This window comes from Capsicum annuum, chromosome 8, assembly GCF_002878395.1.
Source record: "Capsicum annuum cultivar UCD-10X-F1 chromosome 8, UCD10Xv1.1, whole genome shotgun sequence".
Lineage (NCBI taxonomy): Eukaryota > Viridiplantae > Streptophyta > Magnoliopsida > Solanales > Solanaceae > Capsicum > Capsicum annuum.
This window is the reverse complement of record NC_061118.1, coordinates 11,607,900-11,631,870: the sequence shown is the minus strand read 5'-3', so window position 1 is coordinate 11,631,870 and position 23,971 is coordinate 11,607,900. Positions and strand designations below refer to the sequence as shown.

Below are 23,971 nucleotides of genomic sequence, written 5' to 3'. Positions count from 1 at the left end.
GTGTTTAATTTTTCTTTTTATAGCTAGGCTAAAAAATCCGAATTGGTCTTTCGGCGCCACGTGCTGTGCAGTCAAATGCCATACTCCTCATGGATCTGGGACATCACTGAAGGTTAATACTTTATGAAAATTGTGATTTGGCTCATCACCACGATGCGGTGATATCACTGTGAGCTACTGCATTTTGACAAATACGATTTCATCCTTTATTGCGATGAGCTGAGCTGTAGATTTCAAAAAACTAACAACTAGAATTTTACCATTACGCGAGAATATGACGCCCTTATTCTGGAATCTTGAAAATTAGGAAATGGATCCTCACCGAGGTACCTCACTGGTTTTTCACAAACATCATTTGGTCCCTCACTGTGGTTTGGAGACTGCAAAAATTGAAATTTTTAACTTCTAGCTTTCCTTTCTGAGCTATGTTCCCATGCCTTTGTTTATTCCCTTTTCTCTTGCATATCATTAATTTGTTCAATTAGGTCTAATTCATCAAAGTTTTGTCCTACAAACACAAATCATGTCCATTAGATAAAGAACGCACTTAAAGCTTAATTACACTCAGAATAGAACATTATAGCTCTCAGAACAAGTCCAAATATGGGTGAATGTTGGTGATTGATCATATAAATATGCACAAGATCACCACCCCACACTTATAACCTTGTTTGTCCTCGAACAATTTAAATCATCAGCACAATCAATCAATTTTCACATGACAACCTAAGAGTTATGCTTTTGTTGGGCACTTATAATTTTGACAATAACTTCTCAGCTCAAAAATGTTAAAATAGTTTTAGCACATGAGACAATTTGTTTGATCTTTCTGTATTTCAACAATGAATTTCCAACTTGTTGTCAAAATAAATCAAATTAGTCAAACTAGAAACACAAAAAGTACCCAACCATTCATCTGCTTGCACCCTCACAACAATAAAGCTTCCCTATATTCATTTACATCAATATCAATGTATAACCTAAGGGGCATATCAAAATCAAATCACTCTCTCAATAAAGAATTCATACATTTTATTCAATGAACCATAAGCTTGCCCTTAGTGTATTACTCCACTAATTGTCGGATATCGGGATTAAGTATCAACTAGGTCTTTTATGGTTGCAATGTAAGCTATGGGGCGGGTAGGAAAAATTTAGGAAATAGTGACTAATATACCTAAGTGCTTTAATACATGTCATTCCACAATCAACATCACACATATCAACCCAATTTTCAATTTACTACCTTCACACATCATTTATTTCACCCCAATTTAATTAAATACATTACACGAACTATGGCGGGAGTATTATATATATATATATATATATATATATATATATATATATATATATATATAATAGCCATTTGTTGTAACACACCCCTATAATAGCCACGCCTAACTAAAGCTTTTAACTTTCGTTGACGTGCACAATGTCCGAAATAGACAAGGGACAACACATGTTCTTTGTAACACAACTAAGCAATAAGAGAACTAAACTTATTTTCAAACAATTTCTTCAACTCCCAACGACAACAATTGTGCACCAATAATACACTACACTGAGGCTTCACATTCACCTACTACCTACTTCAATTTCACACCCCTTAATCACTTAATCATCTACATTAAAGTATTTAGGATCTTTGGATCAAATAAAGGTCTTCGGTTACATATAAAGATACCAAATAATAGGCTAAAGGCTCAACAGAGCTAACTAGGGATATACACAAGGGTAGGTATATAAAGGATAAAAGTGCGGCTATCAATGAAATTCCTATATCACTTCCTACGCCAAACACCATATATTTCGCTTTGTAAACACATCAGGCAAGTTCTAGGCATTACTATACATATAGAATATAAACAAATACTCACTCTCATAGTGGATTAACGGACTCAAGTTAGATCCTTAAGGTTCTCTGTCTTGTTCTTTATGGAATTCATAATTAAGGCAACAAATTTTATTTCTATTACGAGATTAAGAAATTTATAATCAAATCCTTTGACATTTCAACATGCTTTTTTTTAAAACTCAATCCAATTCGAATCACTCCAAAAATGGCCCACACACAACACTTCCCTAAAGTTGTGATCAGATTCTAATCAATTCTTTACTTTATAAGAACAACTTCCCTTAAGACAGTCGTAATCCATCTAACATAGGGGAAGGCACTAGCTATCAACAGTTATTTTGAATTGCCAAAGAAAGAAAAAAGAAATAATTTAAACTGAAATTTGCCAAGGAGAGCAAAAATAAATAAAAGCAAACACTTTAAACTAAAAGGAAAATGTGAAAAATGCCTTGAGGGTAAATTACAACAATCCATACTTGAAACTTACTAACTATTATAGGCATAATGTTCCGAATAATTAGAAATACAAAAATCCAACACAACATAAAAATAGAAATTGTTCAAGCAAAATTAGATATGAAAGCGAAGGACAACCACCATACACTTAAACGAAGCACTATACTAGTGCTATCAATAAGCATATGGTAAGGTAGCGTCATAGTTCCTGATCAGTCAAAGGGAACTATCACCGTCATGGCATCATCTGCACCTTCCTAATCATAACCATCATCAGCATCAGCATCACAATCATCAGACTGATCCTCAGCATCTGACTCAATATCGGAGTCCTGGTACCACCTATCTACATCTGTAGGTACATCAACATCAATAGGTTCAAAAAACTCAGGAACGATCCTCAGCAAAATTCTAGCCTGATGGCTAATGGGGTAATCTAACTCCATATTATAAAGTTCTTCGTGTGTTGGGAATCTTCCCCTATCCATAATTGTAACATTTGCAGGCCAAACATCCTGGCAGATATCTCATCAGCCCGAGCATAGCACTCGTCCATAGTCAGGATTGGGCCTTGGGCCCCATCTATGATCCTAGCAGTAGTAATATCAACAGGGTGAGTAACAACTTTCGGCTTGTAATCCAAATCCTCCTCATCAACCCTGTGCGTCCTTAATAACCAAGTCGACAAACCTCCAAAACCATAGCTACACCCCAACTAGTAGCGTACTTTCTCCATTACAGAGAATATTACCTAGCCCACATTAATGTCAATGTCATAACATATCAAAGCATAGATTAAACATAACCGGTCCCGTGTAATTTTTGTCATGTGTTTGCCTTAAATGGGGAAATGATACCCAATACGTCCCCCAATTCGGGCCTCTTTGTTAATTTGAGCATAGGGAAAGGAGGAATGTAAGATCGTAACCCAGTGCCTAGTCCATCTAGAAGATGAGAATGTACCACACAATAAGTTTTAGGTATAAGCATAGGGAGAAGTGACAATCAACATCTTCAAGGGGTATGCATCAGCCTCCGATATACCTAGCAGGTTATTTATATTTATAGTTGTGAATCAGACCACCTTTCCGTGAATATTCAATTCATGATCTGGGTTCGTAGGATCCCAGTTGGCATAGAATTTGCAAATCAGATGTTGATTACACTTAGTCAACTGATGAAAAAGTAAGTTCATGTTCAGCTGCTCAATTTGTTGTATCATGCTTGGCATTCCCTTAGTAGGCTTGCCCTGTAAATGAACACCTCAGGAATATAATTGGCAATAGTGTGTTTGGAGTACCACTGCTTGTCTACCTTTCAGGTCGCCTTAAACCTAAATTTCCTTATATGAGTAGGTTGTAGTGGTGGAGCTCGTGGCACCCTAGCAAGTTGGTTTTCAAAATGCTTGTTCTATTTCCTAGCTGCTGCAGAAGAGCTAGCCTTAGCCTTTTCTTTCAGTTGTTAGTGATCTATGGTGCCTGTCATCCAACATATGTAGCAAACAAGTGAGAAACCAAAGAAGTTAGTCCTAGGTCATGCTATCTTAAAGTATGTGTGGCTGGGTCACAATAAGCACCCCACACTTAATTGCTAGCTAAAGTGCACACATATAAAAATGGGGTACTCAGACTTCTCCTATTCAACACATTTAGCACACATACATTGTCCATAATTCAAGCAAGGATAAATTTCAGCTAGACCAAAACTAATTCATACCGTAGTATGTCATTAACACAAGCAATCCCCCCTTATTCAATCAATTTCAAGAACACTGACAGTTATCCACAATAATGTCCCCTATTCGTTACATCCCATTAATGCGAGTGTGACACAATTACAAATAGCTCTAAATTGGCATATTAACTAACATCATTGTATATTAAAAATAGGGATCGACAAGCAGGGTGCACACGCTATTACAAGAATGATTCAATCACGCATATTCAACCCATATTTCACTTATTTTTCAACTCGTTGATTCTTTCATCTTCGGGACTTCAAAAATTAATTCACGCATATTCCTAGCACCAATTGGGTTCACCCTACACTTAACATTTATACAACATTACCTCATCACTATGCAAGGTACTCAGACTTTCCTTCGTGGTGATGCATATTACCCCATGCTTAACACGTTCATACAATATGTACAATCAATAAAATGTAAAGTGTAATAGGTAAGATTGTGATATAAGAACTCAAACCCAAAATACCCCCAATACGTGAACCATATAAAAACACATATGATATTAGCAATACTATTTCTACCACACACCTTTCATAAATTGATAAACCATAGCAGTAAACTCACCCATTCAAAACATAAGTATGACTCCACACTTCAATTTAACAATCATTCACTCACCAAATTAACAAATTAATGTAAGATTGTAAAGACTATAATTAACTACTCTATAAAATTTAAGATAAAAGAGGTATGGGCACTATACTAAAGTGAATCCATTACAAGACAATCTATTCTAACCAAAAATACCGAAATTCATAGCAAGAAAGAGATGAAATTGAGAGATTTTAGAACTTACCTTTGGTGTTGATTAGAAAAATTTAGCTTGGAAGAAAATTGAAAGAGATTTGTGTGGAGGGGGATTTACATATGGTGCTTAAAAGAACTAGTAAGAGGTTTTTAGTGTTTAGATAGGTATATATGGAGGGGTGGGACCAAGACGGGTTGGGTAGGGTTAAACTAGATTAAAATTAAAAATTTGTCCACTTTTAAGCATCAACGTGACGTGGTGGTATCGCTTAGGTTTCACATCAACACACTGGAATTTGAAAATCATCATTTTCTAACCACCATGATGTAGTAGTATCGTGCCAAGCTACTGGAAATTGACGATTGCCATTTTGGCCATCTCTGCAATGCGGTGGCCTCTAATTTCATGTTTCCAGTGCATTTTTCAACCGCCTTTCTACCTAATTTTGAACCTGACTTAAACATATTTAATATTCAAACCTTATTGTTTCCTTGGGCATGGTATTCTCTTTAGTTTCAATGTTCTCATCCCTACAAATCAAACAAAAATAATAAAACATCATAAGAAAAAGTGGGTTGCCTCCTACTCAGCGCTGTAGTTTTGTCGTGGTACGACTCATCTTTCTATATTTTTTTCTTCTTATTTTAATAACTAAAAATTAAACTACCTATTACATTACATTTATGGGTTTGACTCAGACATAGCACCTTATTTTACGTTGTGGCATGACATAGCTTAGGCTCACTCATCAGCAAAAATGATGGATACATTATGCTTATCTCCATGATCATCCCAATAATGCTTCACACATTATCCATTCAACAAAAAATTCCCAGTCTTCTCATTATTCCATAGTTTAACCACTCCATGAGGCATCATTTGCACCACCTCAAAAGGCCCAGATGACTTAGACCGTAATTTACCCAAAAAATCTTTAACCTTAAATTGAATAGCAAAATAAGTTGTCTGGGTTCGAACACTCTGTCCTGAATTTGCCAGCCATGCCATCTCTTTATTTTCTCTTTGTACAGTTTGGCATTCTCAAAAGCATAGATACAAAACTCATCAAGTTTAATAAGCTGCACCAATCTATTCTCTCCCGCGGCGTTCATCTCAAGATTAAACACTTTAACAACCCAATGAGCTTTATGTTTAAGCTCTACAGGCAAATAACATGGTTTCCTATAAACTAAACGATATAGAGAGGTACCAAAGGGCATCTTAAAAGATGTCCGGTATGCCTATATTACATCATATATCTTTTTTGCCCAATCCTTCGATTGACCATTAACATTCTTCTGTAGTATCTGCTTTATCTCCTGATTGGATACCTCAACTTAACCACTTGTTTTTGGATGGTATGCAGTGGACACCTTGTTCCTAACAACATATTTAGCCAACAGATTTTTAAACAAAGTGTTGATAAAATATGTACCTCCATCTCTAATTATAGCTCTGGGAGTGCAAAACTAAGAGAATATGTGTTTCTTCACAAATTTCAATACCACTCTCACTTCATTAGTGGGACAAGTTGCAGCTTCCACCCACTTGGACACATAATAAACTGCTACTAAGATGTACAAGTTTCCATTGGATGATGGGAATAGTCCCATAAAATTGATCCCCCAAGCATCAAATACTTCAACTTTAAGAAATTATTTAGGGGCATCTCATGACGCCTTGAAATTGTACCTAATCTCAGGCATTGGTCATACCTCTTCATGAAAGCCACTTCATCTCTAAACAATGTTAGGAAAGAAAAGCTAGATTGCAACACTTTTTTTGTTGTTCTTTCACCCCCATGATAGAAACCATAAGGAGATGAATGACAATTTTGAAGAACTTATGTGAATTCAACTTCTTTAATATATCTACATGTAATTCCATCAAGAACCTGCTATAAAAGAAATGTCTCATCCCACATATCATAAAGAAGTTTCTTTCATTGCTGAGTAGTAGCTTTGGGAGGATAAACCGAACATGCTACCAAGGTCACAAATACCATGAAAGCTCACCCACATCTAGAGCCAATAATTTTTTACCTGAAAACGCTTTCTGAATGCAGAGAGAGCCATTAACGTTATGATCATAAGTTTTTGGCCATGAAAAATTGTCTACAACTTGATTCTCCATTCCTTTCTGATCCCAAACCTCAAAGTCAAACTCTTGCAGTAATAAAATCCATCGGATAAATCGAGGCTTTGCATTCTTTTTATTTAAGAGATACTTGATGGCCCATTGATCTGTGTGTACAATAACCTTGGTGCTCAATAAATAAGCTCTAAATTTATCGAATGCATAAACCACAACTAACATATCCTTTTCAGTGACTGTATAGTTCATTTGGGCATTATTCAAGATTTTACTAGCATAATAAATATAACGGAAGACCTTTTCTTTTCTGTTCCCCATAATAGATCCTACACCCACATCACTGGCATAATACATCAATTCAAATGGTAACTCCCAATCTAGAGAGATTAAGATGAGTGCTTCAGTCAGCTTCTTCTTCAGCTTCTCAAAAGCTTCTTGACAATCAGCCCCAAAATAAAACTTGGCTTCTTTCTAAAAATTTATACATCGAGGTTCCAATCTTTAAAAAATCTTTAATAAAATGCTTGTAGAAACCTCTATATCCCAAGAAACTTTGCACTCCCTTCACTATAACTGGATGTGGCAGCTTTTTAATCACTTTAATTTTGGCTCTATCTACTTCAAGTCCTCTACATGACACTTTATGGCTAAGGACTATTCCTTTCTTAACAAAATGTGACACTTTTCCCAATTCAGCACCAAATTTGTCTCTTCACAATGAGCAAGGACTTGATCTAGATTCTTCAAGCATACATCAAAAGAATTACCATAAACAGAGAAGGCATCCATGAATACCTCGACAAATTCTTCAACTATGTCATAGAAAATTAACATCATGCATCTCTGAAATATTGTAGGTGAATTGTACAGACCAAAAGGCATGCGTCTACACGTATATGTTCTATTTGGACAACTAAAAGTCATTTTGTCTTTGTCCTCAGGTGCAATGGTGATCTGATTATAACCCGAGTAACTATCGAGAAAATAGTAGTACCCCTTTCCCTGCCAACCTATCTAACATCTAATTAATGAATGGGATAGGATAGTGTTCCTTTCTTATGGCTTCATTAAGCATCCGATAGTCAATACAAATTCTCCATCCATTCACCATGCGATTGAGAATTTGCTCATTTTCTTTACTGGTAACCACAATCATCCTACCTTTCTTTGGGATATAATGTATTGGGCTTACCCACTTGCTGTCTGAAATTGTATATACAATCCCATTATCGATCCACTTAACAACCTCTTTTCACACCACGTCCTTCATCACCCAATTTAATCTACATTCTTGTTGCACCCTTGGTTTGAAACCTTCTTCCATGTATATCTTGTTTATGCAAAATCCTTGATTTATCCCTGTAATGTCAGACATCTGCCAACCAATTGACTTTATTTTTAAAGACTGCCATTGCTTCTCTTACCTGCACATCAAATAAATAGCATACAAGGTGTCATTTTCACCAAGGTAAACATATCTCAAGTGAGGGGGAATAATCTCAAGCTCTAATTTTGGAGCTTTATTAATTAAAGTTTTGGGGAATGGGCCAATTGGCCTATTCAATTGCTTAAAAAGTAGCTTTCTCGTTCAACTATCGCCTGATTCATGACTTGGACTAATTCTAACGCCTACATATCTCCATAAAGATCATGACCCATCAAAGCTCGCTCTAGTAGATCATCAGAAAATAATAAATATAACTTAGATGCAAGGTCAATAGCTGATATGGAAGACAATTCTTCATATATAGCCAGTAATTTTAGCACCTTCTATATATCAAAAACCTCCACTTTATCATGCGCTCGAATTGTCATCATCCCTTCTGCTACATTAATTATTGAATGCCATATTATTAGGAATGGTTGTTCTAAAATAAATGGAATGGCAGGATCAACTTCAAATTCAAGAATCATAAAATCTACTAGAAAGATCAGTTATTCTACTTGCACTAAGACATCTTCAATAATTCCATCCGATCTAGAAAAGGACCTATTAGCCAACTGAAAAATAATGTTCATGGGATTGGGGCTCCAAGGACCTATTTTTTGGTACCAAGATGTGGGCATAAGATTTATGCTATCCCTAAAATCACTCAATCCATGAGCACTGATGGTCTGCTCAATAGTGATCTGCAAAGTGAAACTACCTGGATGCTTCAGTTTTGTGGGCAATTTGTTTTGTATCTTAGATGTGCACTCCTCAGTAAGTACAACTGTAGCATACTCTATCAACCGGTTCTTATTTACCATAATGTCCTTTAGATATTTTGCATATTTTATCACACTCTATAGAATATCGACAGGAGAAAGATTTACATCAACCAGCTTTAGAAGATTCAAGAACTTCTTTTAACTAGCCTCCTCTTGATTATTTCTTTGCCTCTAAGGAAAGGGTAAAGGTAAAGTCTTTTTCTCTACTTGAATTTCATCACTTGTAGCTTTTTCTTTGACCCCTTTCGCCTCATTATCGTTGGAATCATCATAAGTGAGCGTTGTACTACCCATCTTAAGTGTCATCTCATTTAATGGTAACCCACTCCTTATAGTAACTGCATTTAACTACTTTGGATTTGCCTCTGTATTTCTAGGTAAGTATCCTTAAGGTCTTATATTTTATGCTCCCACAATCTGAATGAGTTGCAACTCCTAATTCCTAGTGATCAACTGTTAACTCTTTAAATTTGCTGTGAACTACACTTGATTTGCTAAAAGCTGCTTTATCATCTCCTCCATATTACTTGAGTAGTAGTCTAATTGTTCTAAAGCCGTTGTCAATTTTGTTGCACTAGCCCCTTATGTTTATTATTGTTCATTCCCTAATTTCCAACCTATGAGAAATTGGGATGATTCCTTCAGTTGGGATTATATGTGTGCCAAAAGTTTTATTTCCATGGATGATTAACATTCCGCACATAATTCACAGAATTTGGATAAATAGCACAAGCATCCACTACGTGTTCACTACTTCTAGAAACCTCACACCAAGGTCTCACCTATTGGATTGTATTAGTTGTAGCTGCTTCTTGCGGAACCCCCCAACTATATGTTTTTAAACTAAATAAGCATCTAATTTTGAATTCCTGCAAGTTGGGTTGATAATGCTATGAACTGATCTACCTCTAACACACTAGAAAATTTTCAGGAGCACGCCTCGAATCAGTATGCCATTCAAGATTTCTCCTGTGAAATCTGATTCAGCAGTGTGTACAATTCATCATAAATCTTGTCAAGAGCTTGTCCACCTGCTATTGAATCCAAGAGAATATTGGTATTTGGCTCTAACCCCTCAATGAAAGTATGAATAAGAACATTGTTAGACTGATGATGGTGACGACAATTTCTTATTATACTTCTGAATCTCTCCTAAGCTTGGTAGAGATTCTCTCTTTCCTTCTATCTAAAACTCAAAATCTCACTTCTCAAACATTTAGTCTTCCCTGATAAAAATAATAGAATAAGGAACTTTCAAGCTAGATCTTCCCAAGAAGTGATAAAGAGTGGTGGTTCATCATGTAACCACCTGTTTGCTTCCCCAGTTAAAGAAAAAGGTAAGAGTGTTAGTCAGACACAATCAGTATTCACCCCTGTAGGAATGTATGTATCACTTATTTCTAGAAAGGTCTGTATGTGCTGCTGCATGTCTTTATGTGACAGGGTAGAAAATTGCCCCACTTAATTAAGCAATTGCACCATATTCTGCTTCAATTCAAAATGACCACCTGGCTCGGGCTTTCTAATACTATTAGTAGCATGGATAAACGAAACTGGGATATTTCTGGCATTTGGATCGACAAGATAAATTAGATCAACTGGATGAGCCATTTGAACCTGTTGAATAGGATATTCAGCTCTTCGCCTTTGTTGGAATATCATTTTTGGTTCTACAAAAGACTCTACCAACTCTTTTTCTCTTGCCAGTCCTATATTCAGCTAAACCTGCAAATATTTAGCCGCTAAGATCAAGTCGTTAAAACTTAAAATTATTATAAACAACCAAAAATTTAGCAAATTACTAATAATATTAATCCCCAAAAATGGCACCAAAAACTTCTTGCGGCTCAAACCTACGCGCAAGTGCACATGATCATACAAGTATTGTAGTGACTTAGACAGTCAGATATCCTTCCCATGAGGATTAAGCAACTAGAAATTTAACCAACTTTTAGTTTTTGACAAAGAGGTAGTAAGTGTTGTAATGTATCAAGATTTTTGTGAAATTGTGACTAAAAATCATAAATATATAAGAAATAGCCATTTGTGACAATAGCAAAGCAACCAATGATTGTAACCAATAATGATAAGAATTCCAGGGTTGAGGCAGATCGAACAATCATAAAATTCTTTTTTCTTATCACATTCTATTTGGTTATCGAGTTGTTGATTCACAAGGTTTATGGTACGATCTTAGTCTCTCAACCTCAAAGATTCAATCTATTGAATATTAAAACTACAACTCATGCAGAGATGCAAGAATTCATCTAGATTTAAAAAGTTATCTTCTTTCAATTTTACCGAGCAAGGCTTGTAAGTATATCCCTATCCTAGATGCTAATTCAAACCCCTTATTTCATTAATGGATAAGAACCTTGCTCCTTAATTTCTTCATTCTATCCTACGAATCTTCTCCTTGATTCACATAGAAATATAGATTTATTCTAACGGTGGCCACTCATCAAAATAGTAAACTCAAGAAATTAAGAACAACCCAGATGATAATCCAAAAAGAAAGTACGATAAAAAATATCAAAGAGTAATCATATTCTTGGCCTCAACCCCAGAACAGGGGTATTTAGCCACTCATGTTTGAAATCAACATAAAAAATAAGTAATGAATCATACCAAAAATTAATCTTGAAGTAAAGAAGTTCAAAAGATATTCTAAGAACCCTAAGATACAGAATTTTGTGTTTTTCTATTGCTGGTATGCTCTCCAAAGTGTCCCCAAATTGTCTTAAATTTTTCCCTTTATAGTTGGGTTGAAAAACCCTATTTGTTCTTTCGGCGCAATGCGCTATGTAGTCAAATGCGATACTCCTCACAGATTTGGGCCACTGTAGAAGGTTACTATTTTGTAACTATTGTGATTTGGATTATAACCGTGACGCAGTGATATCACGGTGAGCTACTGGATTTTGACAAATGCGATTTCATCCTTTATCATGATGCATAGAGTGGTAGATTTCAAAAAACTAGCGACTAGAATTTTACCGCGATGCAGAAATATCGCGCCCTTATTCTAGAATATTGAAAAATGGGAAATGGCTCCTCACCACGATGCAGTCATACCGGGGTACCTCACTGGTTTTTGACTAACTCCATTTGGTCCCTCACCGCGATGCATTGACTAAAAAAAATTAGAAGTTCCGACTTCCAGCTTTCCTTTCTAAGCTATGTTCCAATGTCGTTGTTTACTCCCTTTATCCTTGTATACCATTAATGTGTCAAATTAAATTCATCACAATTTAGTCCTGCAAACACTAATCATGTCCATTAGATAAAGAACACACTTAAAGCATAATTACACTCAGAATAGCACATTATAGCTCTCAGAACAAGTCAAAATATGGGTGATTATTGGTGATTGAACATAAAAATATTCTCAAAATAATATAACTTCAAGAATATATAGAGTTTTTGAGTCCTCTTTGCAATGAATTCAATTTTGCCTTAATCTAATATCAGGGTAAAAAATATATGCATTTTGTTAGTAAACCAATAAGGGTTCATGATAAGGAATGATAAGAGACTATGCTCTATTTTAAGGCCGTGGAACACAATCTATGCTCCACGATAAGACCGTGCCACGCTAGTGGTCATGGTGACAATTAAATCCTATTTCCTTCAGTTTTTAGGGCAAACTAGTCATTTATATCCTAAATAATCCCACAACCTATACCAAAGAGTTTTACCTTATCCCATAACACAAATACACCATTCCCACTCCTCCTAAACTCTGAAGAATGTCAAAAGAAGGATTTTCTCTTCAAAAAATCATACATTAAAGGCTCCAATTCAAGCTATCCTTCAAGAAATCAATAATACCAGGTATGTGGAATTTGAACAAAGATTACCTTTAATCCTTTTTCCCAAAACCTCAATTTTGACATAAATTTATAGATTTGATAACTAGGGCTCATAGCTACTTTCCATCATTTCAAAATTCTGATGCTTCCTTATGACCTAAACTTTATTTAGTAATAAAATTTTTATTTACTCATGTTTTCACTCGCATAGTTTATATTATGAATTGAGTTTTAGCATTTTGACATTAAACTCCATGAATTGGTATATATATATGATTTTAGCATGATTTATTCAGTTTACGAGAAATTTGGATGTACTATTTATGATTATAGTCTATCACTATATAATTACGATTTTAATTTTGATCATATGATATAAGATATAATATAAAATTCACGTATTTACTTATTAACATGATTTAAAAAGAGAAACATGATTAGTTTTAAGACTTGTAAGCCCATATCCTTACTTTAAGGTGAATTTCATATATTGTAAGAACTAGTATATTTTTGGAGTAGTATTGACCAGTGAGGGGGTATGGTTTTGGTGCACCCAAATTCCCAAAATCTATGAGCCATAGTAGGTTAAATATGTCCTTGTTAGAGAGTGTCTCTCTTTCTCAAATGGGCTTAGTTTAGTGATCACTGCAATTAGGGTCTATACTAATTGAAAGGTAAGTAGCATCCCTCCTCAACTGGTTTAGATATTGGAATCCATGTTGCTCACATACATTAATTTGGTTATAAGAATCTCCAACAAAAAAGATGATTTTAGAAACTACGCATAACAACTCAATAAAGTAACGCCCCGGGTTTTTGGCCCTGAAAAGTTTCTGAGTACTTAGTTTTCTGTCCTATCAATGACTCATTTAAGAACTTGAGCAATGTTACAAAGTTGAGTTTTCACCTATTTCCCTCTTTTATGTTGTGATTTATAAAAATGCACCAATTGAGAAGCATTCTTTCTATTTATAGTGGAACAATAATTAAGGTAGGTATCTGATTAAGCCAAATGTCTTGAATGCTACACATTTCACCTGTCCAATTTATTACTCTAGATGAAAAAAGTGTGTAGGCCATGTGGCAGCTGTATATTTCCATGAAGAATGAGGGACTTATTCCCTTGGTGTCAGCTGATCATCATAATATTCGCCCTTTCTGATGATGACAAACCATAAAATTTGACCATAGATCTTGGAGAATCAAATTCATTCACCTTAGTCTGAGTGGTTGCCGCTATTGTCAATGAATGTTCCCCTATGAGTAAGCACCATGATTCCTCCTGTCAATGAATCATGCAACCTAGGGACCTGGTCCCTTTTTATCAATTGGCATAAAAATTCAGTCGCTATGTTTTAATGTTGATTCAGTTCATTTATCCACCTACAACATTTAATATTCTTCGCCCTATAAATATTGCATCATTACCATTTACATTTATTTAACACATATGCATTTGGTACCTGGTTCTTAACATATAATCATATCATTAAACACACACCGTCACCTGGTCCCTATAGCATGAATTCAAAATTCCTCATTTTGGCATTATTGAAAAGTTAAAAAAGTAAACAAGTATTAAAATAAGAAAAAGTTAATGAACGCATGTCCACTAGGGAAACTCTTACATGAAGAACAATATTAATGATAAAGAAGAAATAGAGTCAGCATACAAATAAAGGATTCAGTCAATTTAAGTGAGATCTACACCATTAAAGCATACAAAAAGACATAAAACAACTATGTACAAAAGCCACATAAAAAAAGCATTTCAAACTAACGTAGGGATGACAAACTAAAATAGACATGATAGGACTTAGGTAGAGGAGAGATTCTGGGAGAAGGGTACGAGTACAACACAATTCTAGAACTCTTTGCAACATGAGCATTTGGTAGCTACTTAGTGAGGTTTTTAACTTCATAATTCAACCTTAAAAATTTTATACTGAGTTCTGCATCTTTGGTTTGGTGCTTTGCATTTTTCTTCTACAACTTCATCAGTAGCACCAGATTCTCTAAAAATAACATCTGATTCTGCATTTTCAAGTGCATTATCTCAGCGTCCTTTACAGCTAACATAATCTTTATCACCTTAATTTTCTTAGATTTTTCCTGAGCAGCCAGTACTCTGACACTTGGAACATAATTCTAACTTTTCAAACTATGCATTCATTTTCAACAAATGTTGTCATACTAAACTTTTATTTGACTACTCGCGGACTTTTTTTATTCTAAACTATTCTAAAGTGGTCAAACACCTTATTCAAAAAGTACCCATAAGGCAACTATGTTTCCCTTCCTTCACATAGATGACCTTGTGCATGTGCTCAAACATTAGAGATGGTTGAATTATCAACTTAAAGTTTCTCAGACACATTATCATAAGCAAATAAAAACATAGGCAGTGGTCTTTTTCTCTGACCCAGGCAAAATGACTTTGTACACAAATTCAAATAATAATTAGAACTTACTTTTGAGAAATTTCTTTCTCACAAAAGCTATTGAAGTCCCTCCCACCTTTGAGGCACCAATCATGAACTTAATTGATCCTTATTGCTTTACAATAGTCCTCTCCCCTATAACAGGCACATCAAGGATTTTCCCTAGAGAATCGTCATCCAGTATGATTTGTTTTTCTTGCACTTGGCCGGTCAAAGATAAATCATCATCTGAGAAATCCATTGTATAATAGAATTCTCTTACTTCTTCTTTAAAAATCATGGGAGATTGTTCCTCAGGGGAATACAGCTATCCCTGGTAAATGACATATTTCACCAACTCAACCATCGCTGGTTTCTCAAAAATCTTGGGATCAAACACTCTCCCAAACCATACTTTTTTAGTTTACAAGATTTTATTTCTTTGGTCTCTAGATTGATCCATCTTTCCTTTTTGTTTGTTTCTTCTTTTTTTCGAATGACTTCTTCATTCTTTTTCAATAAATTTTCTCTTCTTTAGACCAGGTCCCTTGGAGAATTTCTTTTTTTTTTTCAGTAATGTATTTCTATTTCATTACTATAGGGCTACCAGACTATGAATGGAAGGACCTGGTCCTTTGTGAGACATGAATTTGTTTTCTCCTTTTCTCCATTATTCCAATAGTATAAGGGTCAATGTTCTCATTCTCTATAACCTCTACAACTTCAACATTCTCCTCCTCCATTATAACAACTTCCTTAAATCTTTTTTCTTTTAGTAGTAGAAAACTTGCTATGCTTCATGATATCAGCTAACAACTTCTTTTTATTCCCTCTAATAGAATACAATCTAGCATTCTTACACTAGAATCAACAACTTTTTCTTACCCTCTACTTCTCTTTGTTTCTTCATAGAACACCTCATAGGTGGTTCATCCTCGTACTCCTTATGCTCCTTATTTGGAGGTAGCATAATTTCTTTATCTTTTGTTAAATAATCCTTTTAACTCATTATTTGCTCTCCTACACTAATAGAGCTTTCCTTGGGATCATATAAAAAAAATGTTAAGCTACCCAATCTACATTACTGCAATAATAAAACCTCTTACTGGTACTTCTCTGTTACATATTTGTGCAAAAATAGGGTTTGAGTCAGATGGGGTATGAGAACCAGCTACTTTTTAGGGTTTATAAGGGTTATTTTTTTTCTAGTTATTTAAAAGAAATAGTTATTTCAGAGTTTACGAGAAATTTTGGTTCTTCTGAGGAAGTAGGAAGTTAGGATTGAGAGTGTTCTTATTCAATCAGTAAAGCAAAACCTAGATTCAAATACTCTATCATTGTAGACTTAACATAAATTTCAATGGTTAACGAAGTTTGAAATGAGACAAAATCCTTTAGGGGTTCTGGAATTTTTGAAGAGAATTCAATGGGTAGCATTGGGACAGGTTCTAGTTGAGGGATTAAAGAGATGTCTTCTATGGTTTTGGGTGTTAAAGGATCAAATAGTTCAATCTGGGATTGTTATTATTGATAATATATGGATTTATGACTTTAGGATCTTTAATAGAGGTTGAAGAGGTGGGAATATCTACCAATTTAAATGATTTTTTAAGAGAGAACGGGACTAGTTCAAGTTTAGAGATGATGGACAATTGAAGAAGATGAATTGAGTTAATTTTGGAAGATAAAAAAAGGTATGAATTTTATTTTGAATTTATGTGGTGTGGCCATTATCATAAAAAGGTGTCTTTTTGAACCAAATGTCGTGTCTGGTTCTAATAGGTATGACTCTTCACCTTGCTAAGAATTGATAGTTTTTACATAGAGAAGAAAATATGCCTTGATTTTTAAATATAACTTTTGAATATTAAAGCACACTGATTTGGTACTAACCTGGAAGATGGGACCAGGTCACTCTTTTTTCGGAGTGAATCCTCAAATTTGTGTCTACTTTATAGTTCTCTTCCAAATTTATTCCCATGGGTGTATAGCTACAATGTTCGAAAAATCTATACCTACATTACCAATGATACCAGTTTCTTTAACATAGCCAATTTTAGGAAGAAAAACTTATTTATTTAGTAGGTCACGTTAATTTGATCAATTCTATCCTCAACTTGTTTGTTTAAGTACACCACTTTATTCCAAAAATTGTTTTGTTAATAGGTCTGGGGACTAGGTCCAAGATTTAACTTTTCCAAATTTGTAAAGCTCCTCCTTCATTTCTTTAATCTAGTCAATATTTTTATACTCTTCATATTTTTGGCTCAATTTAAGACAAAAAATTTAAGAATCTTATGAAATTTCTGGTTTGAGCTTTTATTAGGATTCCAGTCTCTAGAGGTGGAGCTAGATTGTCAAGGGAGTGAGCAGATCTGAGCTTTTAGTTTTACCTTCTGAGAGGAGTTCACTAGGACCAGGCCCCTGGATATTTTCACTAGACCCTACTTGAAGTTCTTCTAGTGAGCTGGGGTCTACAACGGAGATCCTGAATCACCATCAGCTTCATCATTCTCATGTTAATCATCTGGTCCTTTACTATTATTCTTCAGCTCTATTATTCCTTTGAATAGGAATAAGTTCTTCAAATTCTGAATCTTCATCATCACCTGGATTGACCATCTTTCCTGACTCATCAAAGGCCACATGCATATTATCTTAACCACACAAATCTTTTTTTTTTTGTAAAACTCTATATGCTTTGTTTGTTGATGAGTAACCCACTGTCAATCAACATAGTCTTGACAATCTATATGAGGTTCCTTGTTCTTTCTTTCAACTACTTCATTTTTTGAGGAGTCCTTGGGGCAGAAAAGTTCTGATTGATTCTATTTTTAGCACATAATCCTTTAACTTGTAGGTTCTCATATTTAATTCAATGATAGATGTTAATTCAATAATCTTGCAATTTAGTTTCATTTGAACTTTGTTAGCAAAAGTAACCAGAAATTCCTAGATTTCCTCCTTTGCTCTCAAGAACATTGTCAGGGTGAACCTTGAGTAGTAATTTACAATCCCAAACACATACTTATTGCCTCCTCTACTTAGAACTTTACTAAGTCCATATAGATATCATATGTAGCATCTCAAGATGTCTAGAAGTACTCACTTGCTTCATAAACTAAAAGGAACACCTGGTCTGCTTGCCCCTAACACAAGCATTACAAACCTTGTTGTTTTGAAATTTCATCATTGGCATGCCATGAAGCAGATCCTTTGAAATCAACTAGTTCAACAAGAAAGAACTTTGCTATCCCAGTCTTCTTTTCATAGATTTGAGACATAATTAGAAGACTATACTTGAGGCCATTTACATAGTACACATCTTCTATGGCTTTATCTAAAGATCTTTCAATCTTTCCCATATGATGAATATAACCCTTTTTACTATTCAAAGAGAGACACCTCCACCTTGAAGTATCTTGAGATAAAGAAAGCAGTCAGTCCTCCCTATCATATACTTTGAACATCCACATCCATAAACCAGTACTGATTATAATCTCCTTCTCCTACCTACAACCATAGTCATTTTCTAGATTTGGGAACCCACTTGAGTTTGAATTCACAGAAGAAGGACAAATGTGTGATCAAATCATCCTTGGCCATCTAGGTAGAGAGTTCTTCTTCATAGTTTTTAAGAGTATAAAACCCTTAGGATAAGAATTCTTCTCCAGAATGTACCTATCACTGCTCATTTGATCTCTTTGAAAACTTTGACAGTTTTCTTCAAATGCTCATCACTTCCACAATGAGTGCATAGAGGTTTGTAGACCTTATTTATAACACCATTAGTGTTTTACCTTTCAAACCTAATTGATTTGGTTTTATACAGATATCTAAGGTCCTTACTATTATTGATTCCCTAATTAGCTAAATTAGAAAGGATTTGAGAGGATGTGGTCCATTTTATGGATTTGTTATGATTTTCTCTTATACGGCTCATGTACCTTTAAAATTATTAATTATTATGGAGTGAAATCATGAGGTGCTTTAGAGAATCTCTCAATTTTTCATCAAGATCAACTTAAATCCTTACAACTTCTTTTCTTTACCATTAGAATCATCCATTTTCTTCAGTTGATTTAATACACTTAGATTTTTAGATTTCAACGTAGTACATTATTCATATTTTTCATATATCTAAGGAGTTAAGGAAATTATTTCAACCTCTTGATTTACAAATTTTTCTTCTATGGCATTTTACTCAGTAGTCAGTTCACACACAGAATCAATCGGCACATTTGCAAGCTTCTTTATCTTCCTAGCAGAGTAGTTATCTAAGTTTTCCTTAATGTTAGATAGATTTACCTCATTTTCTACTTCATATTATAATTTTCCATAAGAGAAAATAAGGAATCATAGATAACATCACTATCTTCCACAACTAGCATAGACATATCTTTAGACCTTTTCAACTTCATTAGATTTAATAGAGGAATCTCTAAAGACTGCTAGGGCCTACTATACTTCATAATAAGCTGCAACCTTTCTTCTTTATATTACAGGGAGATGGTCCCTATTCTTTCCTTTGTCACCTAAAGTCTTAAGATATTCTTAGTAATCTATTTTGTACATTCAACAGTCCTTAAGGAAATTCTCAGGACTTCTATATTTATGACAAGAATTTTTCCTACTTGCTTATACAAAGGAATCATTTCTCCTTAGCAGTGTAGATTATTTGTGATAGAAGTGAATCTTGTATGCATTTCTTGAAATGTATTTCCTTCTTTCATGGAGAAGGTTTCATACTGAGTAGTTAGCATTTAAATATTAGAATCCTTCAACTCTATGGTGACTTTGTGAGTAGTCTTCATGCAATCCTAGATCTCTTTAGCATTTTCACAAGCAACGATCCGATTATATTCATTAGGTCTATGCCACAGACAAATATTTCTTTGCCATGTAGTTCTCTCAACTTTCTTTCGATCTTCATCATTAAACTTTCTTCTAGTTTTGATTACCATCCTTATTATGTCTCCATCTTTGACTTCTATAACATGCATATGAGGATCATTAAGGATAACATCCATCAGCTCACTGTCCCCAACCATAATAAATGGATCCTGGTTTTCCACCATGCATAGTAATGCCCATTAAAGAGGGGTGGTCAAGTGGTAGATTTTCTATCTTCCTAATTTAAAGGAGCACCCATGATCAATAAATCACTCTAGGTATAAAAATTTTAGAGTGCCCTTGCTCTAATACCAATTATTGAAATAAGGGGAAGGGGGTCACCACATTTTGAGGTACTTGGTCCCTTTAGGTCATACACAAGAAATAAAATAGTAAAGCACTGAGAAACAAACACTTTGAAGAAAGGTAAAGAACACATAGGTTAAGGTGGAAACTTCCTATCTCAAGGGACAACAAACCATGGATTGCCTTCACAAGCTCTCAACAATCCACTATAATAAAACTCTTGATTACAAACTCAAGGGAACCTAACTCTAGGCTCAACCCTTCTGTATCCACTCTATTACAAACCTACCTTGCCAACTCTGCCAAGAACTCACGTTGATATTAATCAACTCTAAACAATAGCAAAATGATGTAACTCTACCTAAGCACTATCAAGAGAAAAAGAAAAAGCATTACTCTTATAATACAAGTAATTGAATTGGACACCCTAAATAGACTCAAGAATAATAACTCTTTTAGTATATATAGAAATTAAGAACTTGAGCAATGTTGCAAAGTTTAGGTTTCACCTATGTCAATCTTTTATAGTCTAATTTGCAAAAACTCACCAATTGAGAAGAATTTTTTTTATTTATTGTGGAATAATGATTAGTGTAGAAATCTCACTGGACCAGGCCTCCTAACTGGTACACATCTCTCTTGCTTAGTTTGTTACACTGGATGACAAAACGGTGCAGGCTATATGACAATTGTATATTACCATGAGCACCTAAGGAATTGGCCTTTTGTTGTTAGTTGATCATCATTAAAATAAGATATAGAAAGGTTTACCAATCTAGAAGAATTGATGAAGCTAATCCCAAAACAAAGTGGAACAAAGGGAGATTATGAAATTATAATGACCCTCTAAGACATTCTCTATATTTCCGATCATTATCACTAATTATGGCATTCCTATAGCTTTCCTAACTCATTTATGACTTGCAGGAATTGAAAATTAGTTACTGGGTAGCCTTTTTAGTTTTTAAAGACAATACCCTGACTTGAAGACTTTATAAGTTCAAGTTGGCTACTTGGTGAGAACTTCAATCAAAAAATGTTTTATGCCAATTCTCACAGATCTAATAGCTTTGGAGCACTGATTAAAATTTAGAAGGACCTTGGCTTGTGTCCTGAGACTTCATGATTTATTTTGAGCCATTGGCCAAAAGTTATGAAAAATGGCAAGTAGGTATGGGACCTAATTTCATTAAAAAGACCTTGGATGGAAATTTTAACTATGCCATTAAGCCTAGAACATCAATTTTGATAGGGTATCATAGTTCATTGGCATATAGGGATTCCAGATAAATATCGAGAGGTTGGCGGAAACTAGGAAATATTCTAAGTTTCTAGTTAATATAAGGAAATCAGGTGCGAACACTAAATCAACCTTTTTCTGCTTTAGCGGAGGGTGCTTTAGTGGATTATTGTGTGATTTAGTAACTTTTCCAAATTTGGAAAAATTTTCTTTAGAGGCTGATTGGCTGCTAAAGTGCTAATTGCTTTAGCGCCAATCGATAGCTTTAGCGGCCTACCATATCAGCATGGAACCACTTTAGCGGTCAATTGGGTGCTTTAGCACTGACCACAAAAGTATCCCTATATTTGCTTTAGTGGCATCCACGTACCTGTGAAGCGTATTAATACCCTTCTTAGCCTAATTTTTACCATACTTATTCTATCACTTGAATTTTGAACCCAAAATGTAGGAGAACTTGTGAGAATTAATTATGGGTTATTTTGGAGCTTTAGTATACTTTATTTATGCATTTCTCCTTTGAACTCATGGTAAACTTCCATCTATTTTAGGATTAAATCCTTTATTTATTTCTAAAATCTCTAGAATATTGTTGACTTGATTATAGTACTATTACAACTCAAAATTCATCTATGTTTGAGGATAAATGCTCCTTAAGAATAGTAGGGATGTTTGTGTTGGTTTTGATATGCAATTCTATACATGGGCCCCACATGGTATTTTAAAGTAAATTTGGACCTAAAACATAATAGTGCAAAATATAGGCATCATAGTTTTTGTATTGATAAGTAGATTGTGATTTTTATCACATGCCACCTAGAGAAATCTTTTTGAAAATAAAAATAAGTGGTTTGGCAAATTGTTCCAGCCTTTTGTGTCATCTAGGTAGGCTAGGTTTACCTTCTTATAGATTGAGCTATTTTGTAGTATAATTATTGTATTATGCTATGGGATGAGATTTAGGTGTTGGTAGTATGACTAATGATATTTGAGTTAGTTGGACTATTTAGGCTATCTTGAAATCCTAATTTAGTCATAATTGACTTAGTTTCCCGTGTTATAGGATAAATTGCTATTATTGTATCCTGTTAGGATGATGAGTAGCTTACAACAAGGACTAGGTCTCTAAATCTACAAGGCAAAAGTATAGATGGCACTTGCCTGCATAGTTTTATTATCTTGTGTAACAAACTGCACAAGTGTTTCTTGTTCTATTTATGACACCTAGTCCAATCATATTTTAAACCTTATCATTACCCAACTATATATGAAAAATAATGCTTCTCAATTGAAAGTTTTTGCAAGATTGAAAATTAGAGTGTTAAGAAAAAGAAAAAGCAAAAACTCATTTTCAACTCAATTTCTCAGTTTAGTGTGTTCTTGAAAATAAAACTATTTTTGAGTTAAATATTGGTCTATAACTTAATAACTCATGCTTATGAGTAATGTTTTCTTATTTCTTTGAGTACTCTTAGGTAGAGTCTCCCAAGCCTATGACCAATTAGAGTTAATCAATGCTGAGAGTGTCTTGGCAGATTTGTCAAGGTAAGGTTATGGTCAAATAACTACAAGCAGGAGGAACCTAGAGTTCGATTCCAATTAAGTCTGTAATCAGGACTTTGATTATAGTGGATTGTTCAAGAGCTTGTTAGGGCAAGCCACAGTTTTTCCTTCCTTTAGCAAGGGGGTTTTCACATTAAATTAGTGTTTTCCTTTATTTTCTAAAAACCATAGCTTCTTTATTGCTTCACTATTTTATTGCCTCTGAATGAATTTTAGGTTCCTTGTCCCTCATAATATGATGTAAACCCCAAGGTTCTAACAATTTGTATCAGAACCGATTCACTCTAAAAGGTTCATACCTAGAGTGTTTGGTTATCGCAGTTGCTCTACCTAATTTTAATAAAGGGAAATCTACCACTAGACCACCTAGATTTAATAGGTAGTACTATGGGTGGTGGAAAACTAGGATGTATGACATTATTAGGGATGAGAATAGTGAGTTGATTAATGTACTTCATTATGGTCCTTATGTTTATCTTAGAGAATTCAAAGAAGGAGAAGTTAAAAGAATGGTTACCAAAAGTAGGAGGGAGTTTAACATAAATATAGAAAAAAAGTTGAGGAAAAATACAAGGCCAAGAAATTGTTAGTTTGTGGCATAGGACCAGATGAATACAATAAGA

General features: G+C 34.5%; 1 long non-coding RNA gene and 1 other non-coding gene across 12 annotated transcripts in view; one reads left to right on the top strand and one right to left on the bottom strand.

Annotated features, from left to right (window-relative positions):
* Nucleotides 1-2,259: 2,259 nt before the first annotated feature.
* Nucleotides 2,260-23,971, bottom strand: part of LOC107839006 — a 44,094-nt gene continuing 22,382 nt past the window's right edge. For 2 of the 11 annotated variants that reach the window (XR_007043900.1, XR_007043897.1), the window contains 4 exons: nt 14,143-14,236; nt 12,174-12,371; nt 10,732-10,839; nt 2,260-3,792 (listed from right to left, as the gene is read on the bottom strand). This is a non-coding gene — a long non-coding RNA (uncharacterized LOC107839006). Of the gene's footprint in view, nt 3,793-10,731; nt 10,840-12,173; nt 12,381-14,142; nt 15,388-23,971 lie in introns of those variants that run through there. The other 9 variants (XR_007043899.1, XR_007043895.1, XR_007043891.1 and 6 more) reach the window with 7 other exon arrangements.
* LOC124886803 lies at nt 10,223-10,329 on the top strand. Its single transcript, XR_007044211.1, has one exon. It is a non-coding gene; the product is annotated as a small nucleolar RNA R71 (small nucleolar RNA).